Source organism: Gobius niger (genome assembly GCF_951799975.1).
Source record: "Gobius niger genome assembly, chromosome: 12".
Taxonomy (NCBI): domain Eukaryota; kingdom Metazoa; phylum Chordata; class Actinopteri; order Gobiiformes; family Gobiidae; genus Gobius; species Gobius niger.
In genome coordinates, this window is record NC_136863.1 from 14,541,201 (window position 1) to 14,562,950 (window position 21,750).

The 21,750-nt window shown below is 40.3% G+C and overlaps 1 protein-coding gene across 19 annotated transcripts in view; it reads left to right on the forward strand.

The window, feature by feature from the left end:
- Positions 1-1,998: 1,998 nt before the first annotated feature.
- The window catches only part of mical3a (microtubule associated monooxygenase, calponin and LIM domain containing 3a), a 59,892-nt gene continuing 40,140 nt past the window's right edge, over positions 1,999-21,750 (forward strand). For 16 of the 19 annotated variants that reach the window (XM_079568242.1, XM_079568250.1, XM_079568252.1 and 13 more), the window contains exon 1: positions 17,235-17,388. The gene's annotated coding sequence lies outside the window, so the exon portion shown is untranslated. Of the gene's footprint in view, positions 2,216-2,307; positions 2,468-15,057; positions 15,350-17,234; positions 17,389-21,750 lie in introns of those variants that run through there. The other 3 variants (XM_079568247.1, XM_079568246.1, XM_079568245.1) reach the window with 3 other exon arrangements.

Genomic DNA, 21,750 nt, shown 5'->3' on the forward strand with positions numbered 1-21,750 from the left:
GTTAACTCAAAATGAATGAGTCATACCAAATCTCTATCATAATGCAGTATTCAAATTGATTTCCCTTTTTTTTTTTTGAAAAGAGATTAAATAAAAGTGTACCATATTTTTTATATTTTCATTCATTTCATTTTTTCCCTTATTTCCCGTCCCTTCATTTTAGTGGTGATTTATTAACCAGCCTTCCCTGATCCGACTTGATTGACACATTATAGGCTGTGTTCACTTCACGCAACATCAAAACATTCTTAACAGCCGTTGAAAACAGGCGGTGGGCAGCTATGAATTCTATTGTGGTTTGTGCGAATATCTCTGTAATTCCTGGACCTATCCACATGAAACAAAAACTGACACAAATTTCAGCGTCTTCTCGGTCTGGACAAATGAACTAAGATTCAATTACGTTTTCATAAAGATGTCCAAAATCAATATTTAAAACACAAGACTTTCCGCCAAAAGATGAATATGGCAGTGTTGGAGACATAATCCCTCACAGATAAATATCAAGTTGACTATATTATTTTCTGTTTGGGAAATGTCTTTCTTCCATAGAGTTGTAGTGGCACGTGCCCTTCACCTGACATTTTGACATCATCACATGCTAGAACGTGAACGCAGCCTATTTGAGGATAGAAACAAACAACAAATGTGTTGGTTTCAAAATAATTTGTCTTTGAGATCGTGGCATTATTGTGAGGAAATGGAGACAATAGCGTATGGGGTTTCAGGAATACGTCATGCTTTAAACCTTGTGTTGCTCTCAAAACTGTACGTCTCCATCTACTGGTCATAAACTGTAACGACACTAACTTCTTTGTGTTGTGTTGTGTTTTGTTGTGCGACGATCAAATTCTCCGTTTTACCATTGCATTTAGTCAAACAACTCAATGTTGCGGTTTTGTCTGTAAATGTGATTTGTTGGCTGGTCCAACATATTACCTGCATGTTATAATTATTTCATTTGGTTTTGGATAGTGCATTTAACGTTCTCAATAAAGTGAGTGAGACTCTCCAACTAATAGCTTATTTATTTGTGTATTATATTAGTATATAGATATATTTTGTATTTTGTATATAACAGGCAAACCAACAAATAAACCAAATGCATTATTCAAGTGTGGCGCATATGAAAAGCAGGGCTTATGTTGTTGTACTTACCACTTGCAGCCACGGGGTGTCAGCATAGGCCTATACTACAGTATGTCGTAACACTGAGGCAGATGCAGCATGATGCAGTCACAAGGGAGAGGGGCGCATGGAGTTTGAGAATCTATAATCATATATAATTGTAGTTGCTAGCTCATAGTTTACAGATTATTTTGCACTGATGAAGAGAGATCGGGTCTGGATGCCAGGATGTGGTAAATGGGAATAATTAATTTGGGCCACAGCTATGCAGCACTTCAACACGACGACGAGATTTGAATCACGTGGGCGACATAAAATCTCTTGGTACTATTTATTTTATTAAAAAAAAAAAAAAAAAATGTTTTCTTTTCTTTTTTTCTTTTTGCAAGAGCAATGCCAGGTGTAGAGCAAGGCAAAAAAAAAGAGCAACATAATCTTGGTTAAACATACTTTGATTGAATTGTATGATATCTCTAGGGATAGACACACACAAAACAATGTCATATCAAACTAATTTACAATCTAACCTCTGTCCATGCACACATCAGCTGTACCTCATCCCAACTGACACAGCCCCCTTTAATCCTATGAGTGGATTTGAAGCTGGTGGGTGATGCAGCTAAATGTACAGCAAATCTCCACATTGTCCTTCATGGGGGGGTCCACTGTGAGCTCCCCAACAATAACAACAACAACCCTGAGACAGCTTATAAAAGTCATCTGCATAGAATTCAGGACCAAACACGTATTATAAGTCTACATAATAAAACACACAATGACAGGTGTGTGGGGGGAGCTTTTACGTTAGTGCTAATACAGTATGATCATGTAATTCCATAGTTGACTTGTTTCTGTTGTGATCTCTTCTACAGGAGCTTAACCATGCCATCCCGTCTGGCTCATCCTGTGCGGTCTGAATCCTACCTCCCCTTCCTCTGCCCCTCCTTGTAATCCTGTCTGTGCCTCAGGTAACACATAGGACCACAGCAAGTCCAAGCCCAAGAGTTAATCTGGATCACGACAGGAATTACTGTCCCTTTGTTCTTCCAGCTTGCCTATAGCCTACTGGACAGCACAAGGAGAGTTGGTGAGTGTTTTTTTTTTTTTTAAAGGAGGAGTGGAGTGGAGCAATTGTCCGGTGTGGGAGGAGTTGAAGCTATGCCTGCCTGCCTGCCTGCTGACCTTGGAACAAACTAGCGACAGGGTAGACACTAGCACACTGACTGACACTGAGTTCCAGCACTGCAGATATTATAGGACTGTCTTGGCTCTGTCTACAGGGATATTAGTGGATCTATGCTTCACCACAGCAGGAGCAGAGCACAAATTCAGCCCTTAAGTAAGCTTGCATTTTTTTTTTTCATAATACATTGAATTACATCAGGTTACATGATACCTATTTGTATGGCACTATTAGTATTTAGTCATGAAGTTCTTTTTCTATTGGGTACAAGAGTGATAAGTGAATAAATAATCAACATATCTAAGCTTGCTCTAACAAATAAGCAGATTTCTTTGTGTTTTATTGTTGTATTTAGTCTATTATTGTCTCTGTTTGGTCACCATAGCATGCTTTGCCCACTACGTCAGCTTGCTGTCAGAGGCAGACATTCCAGTGGTTGGCTTGTAATATGCGGCTAAAGGATTTTTTGCGGCATCCATGGCAGCAGTAAACACTGTCACTCTGGTGCTGCCTTCACCCACTTCTGTGAAGCAGCCCTATTTGATTATGCAATGCGACGCTCGTATCCCCCTATCCTGCTACATACAGTATCATCGTGTGAAGCCGGCTGCATTTCTTGGCACACGGAGAGACTGCAGCAGCACTAGGAGGGATCTATTTACAACACACCGCAGTGTAGAGTTATGTGCTGTCAGTGAAGGGTGATGTATGGTTTTTACCCAGTTTACCTGAACACACCATACTGCTGCTGCTCCATTTGCTGGTCTGTGTTCCCTACACGCAGCAGTTGTGATGTCACCGAAGAGTTTCCCTAAATGAAGCCCCCCTCCCCTTCTCCATATTCTATTACAGTCTTTCTCTCAAGGTCGGTTATCTCTGTAATTGGGTCATTTTCTCATTTATTGGGCTAATGCTGCACAAGAGGGAGAAATTATGGTGCATTGCATACTATGAGAGTATGCAGTGTAGCAACCCATCAGTTCATATTGTATTATTCATTTGTGACAGGACCTGGGAGTCTTTTGCAGACCACATTACAGGTTTGTTTGTCATTAAAGTAACTGATTAAACATAATTAGATCATTGATTAATCTGCCCTCTGGCTTGTCATTGTATTTATATTGTTCTGTTGTGTGTTGCTCACTGTTCTTCAGTATTGCGTTTCCCTTTGTTTGCTTATGTTGAAGATGGAAAAGTAGAAAAGAGATTATGGTCTTGGAGTCTTCAAAATACAGTGTGTTGAAGACCATTGTCGTGGTGATTGTCAGTGGCAGTCACACTGCAGTTTATCTCTGTTCATCTCTCTGCTTTCTACTGTACCCGAGACACAGGGTAATATTGTTGTACAGAGTGGGAGGCAGCGCTCATGTGATGCTGGAGAGGGAGGTGAATGGCCGTCTTTCAGCGGAGGTGACCGATCCCTCAGCTGCTGCCCTCTGCTCTGACTTCACTCACTGATCCTGGGCGTCAGCTGCTATGGCTCTTGTCCCACAACCAAACTGTTGTGCTCCACAGGCCACGGAGGTTGACACATTCAATATGTTTGTTGTGGTTCACAAGTGGCAAGGCCAGACTGACGAATGTCATTACATGGATTAGACACCAGCGGTGATGCAGAACTTTTGCTCTGGTCTATTTTTAAGGACCATAACAATATTCATAAATTCTGCTAGTTACCTAAATGTGTAAATTCAAAAGCTTTTTTTGGTCGTGCTTCTGTCAATCTACCCCAGGGTAGTCTGTAGCTACCACCACCATGTGTGAAGTGAATGAAGAACAAATCCTTTAAACTGTGTGAAGCGCTTTGGGTGACTTGTGTCGTGCGAAAAGCGCTATACAAATAAGCTTCCATTCCATGTCTCCATGCAAGTTTTAGAAGTAAGCACCACTACACAGACCAGACACTGTAAACAGCAGATAACCCAATGTCAGTCATATTTAGTCCAGTGGAATAATAGCATTGACTACTGCTACAATATTGCAGTTTTACATGAATGGCATTGTACATAATAAGTGTCAAAGGAAAAGGAAAAGAAACAGTAGTAGATGGAAAAAAAAAGTATCTGCCAAAGAACATATCCATATAAAGTTAGCACTCAGTGGCCCTGGTATTTTGTTTTGAGAGCTGCAGAGTATGGCCGTGTGCTCTGACAGTGCTAATCCCTGCTGGCAGACAGAGATCTCACTGCACTGCTGCAAACTCCAGCCTCTGGACTAGTTCAGTCAGCAGCTGCAGTTTACACAGCAGATGCAGTAGAAGTACTGTATTACACTTTCTTGCATAATGCTTCTCTTAAACTTAACAATTGCTTCTGCTCCCTTCTTAGTTGTCTGTAACCAACAACTCAAACAACTAAACTTGCACACCCCATACGATAAAACCATGCCCCTGTTTGAATCCAGTTAACAGTACAGACAATATGGTCGAGATAATCCTGCTATTTTCTCTAATGCGTCTGTTTGGATCAGCAGATGGACTCTACAGGGGCGTATTCTGTCTGGTCTGCCTCATATTAACACACACATACATATTGTAAATTTGTGTTTATTTTCCTCCCTGCTTTCATGCCTGGGCGGCCCGTTGTAAAACATGGGAGTTTAGTATCTTGACTTGACATTTACCTTAAAAAGTCAATAGTTTGGAAGTTGTGGTCAGGGCGACGGAAGAATGCAGCTACCACAAAACCAAGCCCACTATAGAGTAATGGAGGACATGCAGTATACTATTTTATATACAGCAGTTAGCTTCGAACATAAGACTAGTATTGTATGGAAAAATACAAAACACATCAAAGCCATTGCAAAATGTATTAAGGTCTGTCAAGAAATTTTGTTTAGGGCAGTGCTGCACAACTATTTTTTGATTAATCTTAGTTAATGTTAGTCTTTTCCGTTAATAATACCACTCCAGCCCATTGTGAACAAACAACTCGAATCCTGCTCCACTGAAGAAGATCCTAAAAGATCCTCTGCCTTTGCACAGACAGCCTTTTCATCTAAAGCCTTTAAACAATGGAATCAACTCCAAGACAGTCAGAAGTTGTCTGTTGGGTTACAACATTTTCTCTCAAAATCTAAATCCTCAATAACCAGTTATGTCAGCATCAGTCCAGTTAAAATGTTCAAGCATTCAGTATGTAGTAGCATACGTCTTTTTGTATTTTGCATACATTTTAGGATATTATATTGATTGATGGTACGTTGTTGAATATTATGGTAAATTTGATACATTTTAAATGGTAAACGGGAATGGCAGGTGGAAATGAGTTCTGTCAAATAAACTAAACTAAAAACTATGTGGACAGCCTTCAGTGGTACCCTGTGGGGTGTCGGTTGGGGGGTCATAAGCCAGGTCAGATGTTTATAAATAGGCATGCACAGTAATTCAGCATGCTCTGATTTATATGACCATGTCCACACGCAGAACAGACAGGAGCCAAACTGGACTCACGGCAGCTGGTCCTCCTGGTCAGTCCCATGGAATCAGCTTTCAACACATGCTACATCAGACATGCTTAAGGACATTTCAGTTTTGCCTTATTAGTTTTCGGCAAATGTCTAACATACAATGGTCCATTAAGGAAGCTGCGGGTGATATTTGGGTGTGGATTCTTTCACTCCACCTGGGCAGTCACGCAAGGTTTTTTTTATCTGCAGAAGAAGAAGAGAAGCGGGATTGTTTATTTCAAAAAATAGAATCTATTTATTTTATGCTGAACAAACTTCTTGATGCGGTTCCGCTCTGGCCAGTCAGTCGTACGGACCTCAAAGTGGTTCTGGGTGTGGCTATGCTTTACTTTCTGGTAGTTCGTTTCAGGCAACACACTCACATTTTTCTTGCTGTGCCTGTTTCGCATCTGTCAAGATTTATCTTGTCTCTGAACAGCTATACCTTTACCTGCCATGATGAATGTTCTGCTCACTGACACTGGTGTACACTGTAGTGCCCACGGGCCTAGTGGTAACAACCATGTGTGAACAGGCTGCTTGCTGTCTGTAAAGGCAGGGGTAACTTACAATAGTACACATGAAGATTGTCTTGTACATGAAATATAAGTGGTAGTCTTTTCTACTGTAACAGATTATTTAGGACTAACATTTATGTTTTTCCCCCCTAAAAAGTCAGGTGGATTGTTTTTAAGAGTTGATAACCGTGCTTGCTTGTGATCCTGGTCTAATGATATGCTACAGTATGTGAAATGAAAGGGAGTGGGATGGAGAAAACAAAGACATGAGGTCATGAATCTCAGCTGATGTCAGAGATTGAGCCTGGAGCCAAATGTGCCTGTGTGTGGTTAAATCAGTGTTGGCTGGGGAAGAACATAATTAACCTCAAAAGCACCGCCCAATGTCCCTGCGTGCTCAAACACTTTGTAGTTTGTTTGGAGGAAAGTGATTGGTTGCACTTTTGTGGACATTTTTATGATCAGAGAATTAAGGAGTGGTTTCTCGACTTGTTTGTGTATAATTGATACAATATGCAATGAAAACAGTGTGACACATGTAACTGCTTTTCTGAATGAAGTTTGGACCATTTAATATCTCTGGTTTTGGCTTTCAATCTATGATATCAGAAATTGCACTTAATTGCAAGCAGGCCTATTTCTGTGTACTACAAAAGTCTCTCATAAACGCCTTACCGAATGTAGCAATTTGATAAAGGTCAGGAACATCACAAATTGTCCTCTTGCTTAAAACGTCTTCCTCCCACGTGTTCTATTTGCATTCACCCAAGTTAACTACTACTTTCACCTCTTTTTTCTCGCATGATTGTCACATTTGTATCACTTCTGTAAATAGCGTCTCTAAATATGCTACCTTTTTAAATTTCAGATTAATACTTAGCTGAATCCCTTGCTTGATTTACACTGACAGACTGAACAATCTTGCCCAATCCAAAAACTTCCACACTCCCACATCAAAGCCATCCTCGTTCTTCTGTGTTTGACTGATGCAGAGCCAGACCTGGACCCAATCCTGAGGCCAACGAAAGAATGGACATGACACACAGCCTTCCAAGGCCTTTTCTGTGTGAGCTCATCTGCAACACAGGATTGTTCGAATGACTGCTCTCTGACGTCTTTTAACTTCATTACATGCTCTGCCAATCTGCTTTTCATTTGGCAATTACATTCACAGAAGTGAGAGACTTCGGTTCGGAGGGTGTTATTCGTGTACAGTATGGAGGATACAACTCTCTTGGAAGGCCTGTTGAAACAGTTACTTAATTACATTCTTTTTCACCTACTTCAATGCTTGTTGGAGTAATTTTTGACTATTACTCACTGTTATGTGGTTAATGCAGTCTATGAACTCATTTGAACTCCATAGGGTAATGACATAACTTGACTACATGTATCGAGTGATTTTTAAGGTCTGTTTTTTTGTCTAGTGAGGGAAGGATGGAGTGTGAGATCAATAGACGGATTGGTGTGCCGTCGGCAGTGATGTAGTCGCTGTATCGGACTGTTGTGGTGAAGAGGGAGCTGAGTTGTGAGGCAAAGCTCTCGATTTACCAATCGATCTACGTCCTCACCCTCACCTTTTAGATTTGGGTAATGACTGAAAGGACAAGACCGCGGATACAGGCGGATGAAGTTTCCTTCGCAGGGTGGCTTGGCGCACCCTTTGAGATTGGGTGAGGAGCTCTTCTCCGACTCTACTCTGGGAGGAGCTTGGAGTAGAGTCGCTGCTCCTTCACATCGAATGGAGTGACCTGAGGTGGCTAGGGCATCTGTTTCGGATGCCTCCTGGTCGCCTCCCGTGGGAGGTGTTCCAGGCATGTCCTATTGGGAGGAGGCCTCGTGGAAGTCCCAGGACACGCTGGAGCAACTATGTCTCAAAGCTGGTCTGGTGCTGGCCTTTGCATCTAGACGAAAAGCCTTTTAATTGATAGCAAACTGGTTGTTGTTGTTGTTGTTGTTGTTGTTGTTGTTGTTGTTGTTGTTGTTGTTGTTGTTGTTGTTCTTCTTCTTCTTCTTGTTCTTGTTGTTGTTCTTCTTGTTCTTGTTCTTGTTCTTGTTCTTGTTCTTCTTGTTCTTGTTCTTCTTCTTCTTCTTGTTCTTCTTCTTCTTGTTCTTCTTCTTCTTGTTCTTCTTCTTCTTCTTCTTCTTCTTCTTCTTCTTCTTCTTCTTCTTCTTCTTCTTCTTCTTCTTCTTCTTCTCACACTCACACTCACACTCACACTCACACTCACACTTTAGATTTCACCCACTCCCTCTTTTATTATTCGTAAACAGAAACATCAGATCTAGCGCTATTTATTAAACATCAACCAATATTGGAATAATACTATACTGTATACTTAACAGCGAAGAGTCCAAATTGTGTAATTTAAGTATCCAATATTTGTTTTTTAAATGCAATGTGATTGGTCATGTGTGTTTGAGTCCCGTCTCCGACAATTTGCTGAATGTCTCTCCTCTTCACCCCCGTCTAACAAACCCAACCAGCCAAAAATCTTTCAACTTTTCAAGAATGGCAGATTTGACTCTCAAACACACGTCATTTATTCATTGTCAAACTGCATAAGAAATCACCTGCAGTACTGTATATCTGGACACCCGACTGATATTGTTAAGCCTGCCTTTCAAGTCTCAGTATAGTATTAGTTGTAGAAGTTCATTCAAGCTTACAGCTCTGAGTCTTTGATCCATTGTCTGAATATAAAAGGCTGAAACATGAATAAAACTCGTCGAAGAGTGACAAAGCCGAGCAAACTGTGGAACAAAAACTTAAGCTCTTTCATAAAGATAAGGAGTGCCATTACACTGTCAGCCTTCGATAAGATTTCTGTTTAAAACTACCGCTCAATGTCAATTCCACTCAAGTTTATTCCACCCATGGTTCATTGAGATAATAAGTTTCCTCCGATTTCATGATTGCAATGTTTATTTACATGATCGTGGGAGGGTTATAGTAGCACGTTGAACAGAAGTGAGAGCTGCGTATGGCTAGTGTTGTATCAAAAGGTGACTCTAGAGCTTTGTAGAGACAGTCTTTGTGCCCGCCGTGGATCACATGTCACAATATTTGAACAGCTGCGAGCCAGGGGAGAGTGTTAGCTCTTTTCTGCAGAGATGAACTTTGATAAGAACTCTGTGAGAACGAGAGCCTAGTGGAAGTACTAATACTATGGTTTCATGTAGGAGGTGGTGGAGCTTTTCATCATCTTGTCTTACTAAAATAGATTTGAGTTAGATAGGCTTGACAGAAATAATTCAATGGACTTGTTTTGGTTTGTTATGTAATGTGTATGTAGACACAGTGCACATGGGATCCTACTTAATCTACTTCTCATCAATCAGAGCTGAATGCATCCCTGTTATGGATACAACTACAACAAAGTGTTTGACCCTTTCCTTTATTGCAAAGCCGTAGGTGGTAAATGGCTTGTAGGCTTTGTGTATTAGAAGCTCCTGCGGTTGTCCCTAGATACAGTTTGTCTAACAAAATGGGAAACAAAGACTCATACGTGGTTATCACAATGCTTGAGTATAGAAAATTAATTAAAGATAGTAATGAAATACTAATAATAATGAAAACATACAATTATAAAAAATAAAGTAGTTGGGTGCACTTGTGCATTTGTCTGAGTGTTGTAAGTAGTTGCTCCAAAGCATAGTGTTGTTTTTGTACTTTCACATTGCACGTTAACACCTGTAGTGTATTGTAGTTTGCGTAAACAGTTTAGTTACAGAAAGTGACATTTATTACACAGCACTAGACTGTTGTAACATGCTTGGTACAGTATTTTCAGCTGACCCCTGTGTGAAGACAGGGGTGTTTGGTTTCCGTCCTTGAACTAAAGCGGTTGTGTGAACCATCATGGCCACTTTGTATCAGGTTCAAAAAATGACAGAATCCATGACCTGGCCCTGCTGTGGAATGCACTGCGTCAACAAAACACTTACTCGTCACCCTCCGATTTATTCAAGTGTAGAGTGATAAGAAAAACTACTTTTTCCTGCATAAGTAAACAGCAGGAGCTGTGTCTGTGTTAACAGCAAAATGCTGAGGTCAGGTTATGGTCAAGAGCATGTATGACAAACTTTATTAAAGTGAAGCTTGGAGGTCATTGTGTTCACTGGGTCTAATGAGAAGACTTTGCAGGGATTGTGTATACTGACTGCTGATTACATGGTTGGCCTCTGCTGCAGGGGAAATGCTTGGATCAGGCTCATGTGCAAGAGGAGCACAAAACACAGACACTGAGGCCCTTAGCTAGGCAGACAATTAAAATGCAGGCTCTGTTTGCAACACAGTAATTAATCATAGGGAAGCTACAGAAGCATTTATTGAGCACGACACTTTTGTATTATTACCAACAAATGTTGGAGGCAGTGAAGACACAGCTGAAGCTGACATGTTCTTTTGTTTTTGTTTTTTGCTTTTTTCCATAGTTTTTTTTTTCCCAGATAGTTATGTATAGAGTGTATATAGTGGGAGAGACATTCGGCAAATTGTCAGAGCTGGAACTCCCCAATCCATAATGTGAAACTGCCCAGCAAATGTATTGCAGCCAATTAATCATGTATGTACTCTATTCAAAACAATGTGTCATGTCTTTAAAGTGATTGAAACAAACATGTACTTGTTTTGTAGCTATTAATCCCCCTGCACCGTCCCTGATGTCCTGCAGAGTTCCCCTACAATTTTTTTTTTTTGTTCGGGAAGATTATTTATCACATTTTTTAGGTTGGTTTATCTTGTTTGGTGGTAAGTGAATCAATAATTGTTTTTTTCTTTATGCAGCAATGGTTCCTATGAAAAATCCTTTGAAATGAATACAGGCTATCTCTATTACGTTTGAGGTTTGAGCTTATTAAAACTCATAATGCTGTGGATTTAGAAGTAATAACTTCAAATGCTCCAAAGTGTCTACCATGTTCCACTGTGTCAGCTTATTAAACTTAAGTACACTGGGCTTTATGTTTTATCCTCTTACATAAAAGAGTGTTTCAAGTACCACTTTCAAAATGCTTGTCACCATGCATTATGCACTACTACAGCTAAGTGATGTTGCACCTCTGGCTTGTAAAGACTTATCTGAGGCAAGTAATTGGCATCTGGACTTAGAACCATCTAATAACTCATGGACATTAAACACACAATTTCAAATTAAATATTCACCCAAAACTTCATAAACCGAAAGGTTCTACAAGTATTTGGTGATTTCTTTCTTGTAAAATATCTGAGCTATGGTCAGTAGTTAGCACATAGCTGATTGGCCTCCGTCGTGCTTTTAAACTCTTTATATCTGAATTTTTCAAAATGTCGCCTATAAGGTATATGATACAGTATAGGGTCGTAGAAGCATTTAGGTTTCCGAGCTGTAGTTTCCGTGTGCGACTGTGCGCCTGTCAGACCCTGTGATTTGATTCCCCCACTTGTGTGACAGTCTCCTCTTCAGCTCCAACTTTGCATTTGCTGACACGGGAAGAACACTGTGTTGCCATAGTAACCTGACTGTTTAAAGCCTAGTTAGTCCAGTGATCGTTGGCCAGCTGCCAGTCAGGGATTTCTCAAGGTGAGTGCTTTTGCGGTCTACAAACAGGATAAGTCAAAAGAGAAACATGTCGACATGAATTTGACTAACTTCACTTTGTGGAATAATGTTTTAGTGTGATGTCTCGAGTTAAAATAAGGCTCTTTAGCATGCAGTCTGTCGTGTGAAAGAAAGCAAAACTCTCAGCAAATCCACTTAAGGCTGTCCGCTCTCACCGTCTTCACTGGGGACAGGGAGTGAGTGACGCGATTAGTGAATTAGTGTCTGTACTTCCTGTTATTTCTCTTTGAGCTGAATGCTGGATGCTGTTGGGCTATTGTTTACACATGCATTGTTTATACTGCAATTGTGCAGGCTGCTGTAGGCTATAAAGTCTGGGATTGTGGTCTCAAAACCACTAAGATTTCTGGGATTACTGGTGCATTCGATGGCAACATGTTCATGTAGCCAGTCCTGTGTGTTATTTCAGACCTAATTGGACGTGCTTTCCATAATAAATCTCTTTTCAGCTGTATTCTTTTTCTATATTCTATTTTCTATAGTGACATTGAACACTTGACCCCTTTCCTGGTACATTTACAAAATAATATTGGTTTTGTCAATGTAGGTTTTAATGCTAGATTCTAATTTGTTCTCTAAGAAAAAACTTTACATACACCTTTATATTGGAGAATAACAAGGCAATTGAGCTCTTTATAGGGTGTACTGGTGCGATATTAAATGTCCCCAGGCACTGCTATATATAGCATGGTTCCTTCTTGATTGTCTCTATTGTTCATTTTTATTACTCATGAGAAAAAGTCAAACAAAAAACATATATCCCGGCATAAAACCAAAGGGACTTTGGGGGCATGTGTCACACCAGGTCAGGGCCACAGGGTCACGACGCACCACACTTTGGCCTTTTCACTTGTAGAAAGGTTACATTTACGGCCTTGGCATGCTGTCTCTTCACAACCACTGTAAACGGCCTGCCGGGTGAGACATGTGTCTATTGTGAAGCCGCACCCTTCACTGCTGCTGCTAAACACATGCAGTTAAATTTAGACTGACCAACACACAGAAGGGCCTGCAGAGACCCCACGTCTCTGCACTTTTGTTACCTAAGAACTACTTTTTTTTTTACACACTCTCTCCTGTTTTATCACAACCCATAATGCTTAGGAGGGCAGTGGAATGGAGCTGATTTAGGGACTGTTTGTCCAGGGCTTGTCTGCGTGGTTGCAGAGGAAATTAAATGTTCAAGTTTCAGTCAGATGGGTTCATGTTTCTTAAAATACTGCGGGATTCTGGGAAGGCATTGTACTTTATCACTTGTTAAGGCTAAAGTGAGTCTCTGTTGTTTATGTGTGGGTTTAAAATGCTAGTTAGTTGCTGTATGAAGGGGTTCATATTGGCTGCCTGAACAAGAATCTGCAAAAAGATTAGATTTTTGTGAGAATTCTTCCCCTTTCATACTGTATGTCTCTCATACATTAAATGATGTTTTTTGACCAATAATTATGAGCGATCTCAGCTTTAGGAAAAATAATTTAATTTGAGTCAATTAATTTCATAGATCTCAGATAGATCTCAAATATCATGTTACACTTACTGCAGTAGCACCGAGGCATAAGTGTAAATGGTGAGAGGTGCAGAAGCTGACTCAGCAAATTGAAGAGTAAAAAATTTTCACATGGACCTTAATGTACATTGATTTTCTTTAAGTGTTTTTTTCATTTGATAGAAAGTTTCATAATTCATTATTGGATACAGTATATGTCATATTGGAGTGAAGGCATACATTTATGACTTCCTCTGATGGTTGGTTTGTTGGAAGGTACCTGATATTCAATTTTAAAAGGCAATTATTTTTTGTGTGGTTCCAAATTATGACTAGACGGTGTACTTAGGCTGTTTCAACTTTTCCTGATCCAAAATACTTCTGATTAAATCACCAAAATAACAATTGAACATTGCTTTACTGATTTACCATACCATTTTGTAACATGTATGTATGTTTGGAAACAGCTAATGACAGTGCTAGTCTAGTAATGTAACAACGTCCAGCGGCCCGTGACAGACAGGCTCCTGATGGGACCATGAACATGATGACTTCACCGATTAGCATCATCACCCTCCTCCTCCTCCTCTTGACACAAAGGCCTATAAAAGGGCAGACAACATTCACTGCTAACTATAGCAGTCTAAAATATGCAGATGAGTCCACTGCCCTTATGAATACATGTATGTCTCAAGGTCACCTACAATTTGATCATCTATAATATAAACCTATTTGCCCAATCAAATGTAATCAATTTAACTTGAAGTTGTCTCAGCTGGTTATGGTGAACCTGGAAGCTTCGGAGACACCACAGCATGTTTTATTAATCAACTTCACAGCCCAGTTTTAGTGAGAAGAGAAAGACTGGATAATGGTGTTTTTAAAGAAGCTAATGGAGACAGGTTTGATGCAGTCATGTGCTTTCTAACCAAAAAGTCGATTGCAATATGACGGATGTATAGCGTAATGAGTATTAAAATTGTTTTGATTCATACAAGCTTCCCCCGTCTTTGGGCGATTGTAAAGGCCGTAAGAGACCTTCTGTATTGGATATGGATATAATACTGACCTTACACAACACACGGTGTCACTTGTGGGGAAGACACATAAATTCAATTATTATATGATGTTGCAAAGTAATAATACATATTTTGTCATATAGACTATGCCATCTGGTAATGTGCATTTCCATGGGTGACCCATTTAACTAAAAATCCAAAGATGCTCAATAATTTACAATGCATTTTACTGACCCCATTTTGAACAGGGCATGTTAAGTGTTTTGATGGCCGAAAAGAGCATACAGCTGCACAGAGTAAAATTTTAATCTAATTTGACTTTGATGTATAGTACTAGTAAGATATGCTTTCCAAAATATGCAGTCTTATAAATAGCCACTGTAGAAGAGGCTGTAGTGTAGGGCAGCAGGTCGAGCCTCGCCATATGGGTGTTACCCTCTCATATGTCCCAGGACACCTTTGTTATTATTGTATTGCAGCCTGTGGCAGATTCAAGTGCTGGAACACATTTTGGCAGAGGAACAGCTGAGCCACATCTCACAAACCATTCAATCTGTGTCAATCACCATACCAATAAGTCAGTGAGTCAAGTACAACCAGCCTTGTGTAATAGCTCCACTTCACTGGTGTCAACGTACCTTAAAAGGACGTCCATTGTGCTTATGCATGTTTTCAGGCAGCCCCCTCCTTTTTGTGAAGAAGCTTGTGACATCATCTTCCCCTCCCTTGCCAGCTCGGGTGATTTCGACCTATCAGGATCCAGTGAAAGCTGATCACGTGACAGTTCCCCCTTGGTACTGGTTACCATAACAACGAGCACTGGTCCAGGCAGCATCTTGCCGTGCTAAGAGGAAGAAGAAGAGGTGGAGGGGGGGGTGAGTGGAGGCGGTGAGGACAGACGGGAAAATTAGACAGAGAACAAATCCCGGCCGGTGGACTTCCTTTTAGATGTTCCTGTGATTTCTACAGTAAGTCTTATTGCATTTGTTTTGTACTTACTATGCATTATGTCAGCGTGCACAAAAGAATACAGATTTTGAGGATACGGCTGTCATGGGATGCGATCTGTCAAATGAGCCTTTGAAGACTTTGGCCGTGACTTCACGAGCAATTCCTTTGTTATGCCGGGAATGTGCACAGCATACCTCACCTTGGGCAAACACTCCTTTGTTTGGTGTTTTGCTTTTGACTATTGACTGTCAGTGAATGTGACTGTACTGAGAGCAAGGGAAAGGTGTGGTGGGAGTCAAGGTGCACAGGGTAATTAGGAGAGGTTTCATAATGTGACATAACTACTGTATGTCTGCTGTGTTCAGTGGATGCAGCAGGAAGCCAATGTGCTCATCAGTCATTGACTTGTCTGTTTCCTATGGATCCGTCTGTGTTTTCTTTTTTTAATTGTGCACCATTTATGACTGACATTACTTCTTAGGCTCCCGTGTGGTGTGTTAGAGTACAAAATTTAAATTAGGGCAGCTAGCTCCTAATTTTCTGGTGATGGTTCTCTGAATTTGTTGATGTACTTGAGATGTATGCATGGTGTGCTGGTTTTGTTGACGTTAATCGTGGTACATATCACATGTTTTAGTTTTACCCAGCCTGATATTGCACTTGCAGAGTATGGAAGAAAAATATGCTGTAATATTTTTAGAAGATCAGTAGCTGTTTCACTTGGTATTAAATACATTTTCTAACAGATCGCTGTGTGGTTTTGGTCACAAAGTTGTTGTTGTTGTTGTTGTTGTTGTATATTTTCTCCCAGTATATAGGAAAGTGGCTGTAGTAATGTTATCATTTGTGAACAGTGTTGGGTAGTAACTGAACACATGTATTAGAATATGTATTTACACATTTTGGGTAATTGTATTCATGTACAGTTTGATACTCTTTCATTTGAGGGTATTTGGGATACAGTTACTTTCTTGATATCAAAGGAATATATCAGAGTGCTCAATCTATCATTAAATTTCAGTGTCATAATCATAACATTAATAGGAAAGAAAACATCAAAACAGTTGCCGAAATTTTTTTAGCTCTGTCCTTCCTGACTGTGGGCATTTGCAAAGTGATTTTTCATTCCTAATCAGTGATATTTAAGTTTATGAATAACAAGTGTAGCCTCAATATCTTCTTAGTCATATGCTGCTTTTATGCATTAATATTATGCAAATCAAAGAGAACGTATTCAGAATAAAGTACTGTGACTGAACAAAGTAACGGAATACATAACATTTTAAGGCAAGTATTCTGTATTCTGTATTCTGTAACTAAATACAATTTCAAAGTATTCTCCCCACATAGTTTGTGTAGTGTATAATGGTATGGATTCTGCTTTTGTTTCTTGGACTAAATAATTACCATCGATACTATATTAAAGCAATCTGTTTACTGAATAAATTCTACACTGCTTTATACACTACACTGATTCTAGCTTGTAAATCATAATTTGGTCTAATGCCCTGAAAATGCTTACATGGACCAGTTCATGATGTGCATGTTGTCTTTTGATTAGCCTGACATGATTATCTCCGACACCATGTGAAAGCAGCAATGCCGCTACGTCACGTTGGAAAAGACCAATCGGATTAAACTGAGTTAAAACATAAAGGTCCATACCAACAAATAAAGGGAGCGTCTTGGTTGGATACTATCCGAATATCCGTCGATGTCTTACTTTCCCCTCTTAAAATAATACAGTTTTACTTTTCCTATTGTAATTAAGAATGTGTCAGTATATTTGCTAAATGTTGTTGTACGGTACGATTTTGTTATTCATCAAGTTACTTGAACCCCCCTCCTTCTGTCCGTTATGGTTTGGTCCGATCCCTCTGTCAGTTTCAAGTTGCGCCTTCTCTGCTGCTCGCTCCCGGATCTCACTCCTGCTCTCTCGGGACAAACACTAACTAAGAATAAAATAGTACAGTGGATTTTACTGGAGCACCTTATTACCCGCAATGGATTGTTACACGTGATTCATGGATGTATCATAAAGACTCTGGAGTGCAAGGTAACTGTGGTCCTACTACTCAAGTTCTTTACGAAACACGGTGCATTTTTAACATTGTCCTGAAATCCGTGGGCTGTACCTCGCTGCGCTCAGGAATGATTTGCTCATACATAAAAAAAACTAATTAAAAAAACAGTTAAAGGTTTTATTTGTCCGTAAACGTGGTGTGTCATTCACGAGCACACTGCATGCGTGTCGATGTAATGGTGCATCCTTGGTGTTTTGCCAAGCCCTGGTTTATACACCGGGGGTAAAGCCTGTTGCAGATCGCCCGGGCATGAAGGATCGGAGGAATGTAGATGGAGCCAGTGCGCTTCTGTAACACTGTAATGCACAGTGAATAAGGCTTTCGTTTTTGCAAATACATTACTAATCTGTCAAGTTTCGAGGCTCTGTGCCGAAGTTTACAGTATTAGGCGAAATAGTAGGCTAGCTCAATAAGAAAAAGTGACCAGAGGGAAATGTCTTCTTTACGGCCTGTATTATACGCATGTTATTATTATTGGCCAAAGTCTACTCAGTTTTCTCTTGTAATCTTTTACCTCGACATGTGAATAATGCTGTCTGGAACTTGGAGAAATCCCCCTCCCCTTATTTGACCTGGTTTGCTTGCACAGATGTGCTCCGTTTGTTTTGGAGTCTAAGTTATTTTGGAGCCCATAGTTAATGTTTTGTTGATCTTAAGGGGCAATTTTTGGTTTCTGTGTTATAATGCAAAGACAAGAAACCTATGCTTTATTCGGTTATAGGCAAGGTAGAGGCTTGATCATATCTCAATAAATTCAGGCTGCTTTGGAATATAATTTTAGCATTGCTGCCTGAAATTCTTCCCATTAGAAGTGTATGTGCATTGCATTCTTTTCAATATCCTCTCCATACTGGACATTACACAAATGAAAGCCCCCATTGAAATTTGACATATGTTCTTTGTTGCTGTACCCTCAAAAGTGTGACGTTACATGACCAGGCCCGATCAATGTGAGTGACATTGACGATCAATGTGAGTGACATTGACATCATGTGGAGCTGTAGTATTCCTTCCAGACAGGCATTTCTTCAAGACAAACACTCTTAACTGCTATGGGCATTAGCTGGATCCAGCTGTAATATTGATTATTTGGCTGTCTTTTGCATTTTGTTCCTTCTTTACAGGCCAGAACAGGGATGATCCCTTTTCTGATCTCATTGGATGAACTAGTCTTATGACTGATCGAGACTGGGTTAAGTGTCGTCTTGTGGTAACTTGTAGCATTGCTCTTTTGGAGGATCACAATGAGAAGCAGCGACTGAAGGATGTTTGTTTGGGACCCGAGTTAGTGCAATAACTGGCCTGACTTGTACCCCGGGCTTTGAGATTTAAAGAGGTCAGAAAGAATAATGTGATTCAATCAGTCATGACTTCAATAAACAAACACAGACTAAGTCATTAAAGTCACAGATTTAATTGGACACGTTATAGTTTGCATGCGCACTCCAGCTGATTTTGACTGAAGTCACAACTAGGTGCAGATGGAGATTGCAGCTAATGTTACACTCAGCTCCATCAGAGCAGCATAATGAAGGATGTAAATTGCTTCGTTAGATCATGTTTGCGAGGAAATTAGCATGGCGCAAAAAAAAAAGAACAAGGCTGGGATTTTGACTTATTCAAATATATTGTTATTGTGATATTTCCTTTTTTTATATTGTAATATAGATTTTAGGTGAGGGACGGATGGAGCGTGAGATCGACAGACGGATCGGTGCAGCGTCAGCAGTGATGCGGTCGCTGTATCAGTCTGTCGTGGTGAAGAGGGAGCTGAGTCGGGGGGCAAAGCTCTCGATTTTCCGATCGATCTACGTTCCCACCCTCACCTATGGTCATGAGATTTGGGTAATGACCGAAAGGACAAGATCGCGAATACAAGCGGCCAAAATGAGTTTCCTTCGCAGGGTGGCTGGGCGCACCTTTCGAGATCGGGTGAGGAGCTCAGTTACCCGGGAGGAGCTCGGAGTAGAGTCACTGCTCCTTCACGTCGAAAGGAGCAGCTGAGGTGGCTCGGGCATCTGTTCCGGATGCCTCCTGGTCGCCTCCCGCGGGAGGTGTTCCAGACAAGGCCCCGTGGAAGACCCAGGGCACGCTGGTGGGACTGTGTCTCCGAGCTGGCCTGGTGTCGCCTCGGGGTCCCCCCAGAAGACTGAGACTGCTGCCCCCGCGACCCGGCCCCGGATAAAGCGGAAGAAAATGGATGGATGGATGGATGGATGGATTTAAGGCCATATCGCACGCACTGCCCTGTACTATGTACTTCATCCAAAAGGATAGCGAAGTTTGCTGGGTTGCTATATTTTAAGGTTGTAAATTCTCTGATTCTTTGCAAATTATGTTGCGTTTTGTGCTATTGTGATTGTGTGTCAAATTTAGGAAATCACAATTGCTGCATTGTCATTTGATATAGATTGTTTAAAACCTTTGAAATAAAAAAAAAGTCTACTTGGTGGTTGGAGCAAGAGTTGGAGACTTTTGTCCATTAACCAAGAGATTGACAGTTCAAGTCTCTTATTGCATCTTTTGATAACCACATCACTAACGGTCTTCTTTAGATTTGTTTGCGGTCACAGAAACATACAGCGCGAACTGGAAGGATGGATGGAAAATGATTTATATTAATGTTAGATGCCCGAACAATGAGAGATAGAATTTTTTGTTACCTTCTACAAAGTCATATATACCTTTACCTTTAACAGGTGCCAGGTTCAGTGGTTCAAATAATGATGGAAATGTACAGATCAGAAAGAAGGTGGCTTCTGTGTCCCAGAGATGAATGTGCTGTGGTCTGAAAGGTGAATATCAACCCAAGAACAGAAGCAAAAGACCTGTTGAAGATGCTGAAACGGGTACAAATGTGTCATTATCCAGAGTGAAACAAGTCCTGTATCGACAATGGGCGGGAGGTTACTCTGCCAAGAAGAAGCCCTTACACCAAAAGAAGAACACTAAAAAAGCCAGATTGGAGTTAACAAATGCACAGGATAAGGATAAGACACAAGGATAAAGACTTTTTGGAGTCATATCCAGTGGTCTGACAAAAGAATTGTTTGGCCGTAAAGACCATTGTCATTTTTGGAGGAAAAAGGGGGAATCTTGCACGCCTGAGAACACCATCCCAACTGTGCTGTATGGGGGTGGCGGCATCATGCAGTGGGGTTGTTTTGCTGTGGATGGGACTGGTGCACTTCACAAAATATAGATGACATCATGAAGAAAGAACACTATGTGGAAATATTGGAGCAACATCTCAAGACATCAGCCAGGAAGTTAAAGCTTGATCACAGATGCGTCTTCCAAAAGGACAATGACCCAAAGCAAGTGGCTTAAGGTTAGACCCACGTTTGACCCAAGTTGCAGTTTAAAGGCAATGATACCAAATATTAATGAAATGTATGTAAACTTTTGGCTTTGTAAAAAGTAATATAAATCTGTGAAGAAAATTCTATCTCTCATTCTTCTGAAGTCCTGGCAAATAGAAATATTTTTTGAAAATTCTAAATGACCTAAAAAGTAAAAGTTAATTCTAGTTTAATGTCAGACACTGAGAAAAAAAATGCATATGTGTCTTTTTATATAGTGTAATAAACATCTGGTTCCCACTGTCCATGCTGCACAACAGTTTACCTTGACCAAAATAGTTCATGATTTATTTAGCTAATTTTAGGAAATTGGTTTGGATATCTAAATTATAACACTGGATAGAAGAATATCTGGCTATAGTGTGATTCACTTTATCCTGTCTATGGCTTTCTCTCTCATAAGTTCCATGCAGCCCCAAATCCTTGCGGTCTTGCAGGGCAGCATGGACTTGGAAAACACTGAAAGAACAGAGCGCAGGATGTCCATTACAGACAGCTCTAGCTGTGTCCTGAGCAGCCGGATGCTTCCCAATAGTCCAGAAGCCTGGCACCAGGGTTTACCCATCATCAGACGTTTGCAAAATTACACCTTGGAGCGATTTAGTTAAAAGTACATTGCATGGTGCTTAGTAAGTTGTTTAAAGATGATTAACCTTTGAGCACTTTAGTCAACAGTGGCACAATAACGATGTACTCTTTAGTTGAGTCGTTAAAGTTGACATGATTACCTTACACAAACATGATTACCTACAATGATAAACGTCATTTAAATCCATCATGTTGCTATTTTTATCACTTTATTATAATTACATAATTTCGAGATAATATCTTAGGGCTGTGTCCTCACATCATCCATCACTAGCTCTGTTTGCATCAGGTATTATGTGGGTTAGGTTTTATGCATGACTAAGTAAATGTATTTGCTTTTCAATTTCTTCTTGAGATTAAAGACTTAACTTTTTTGCTTTTAGC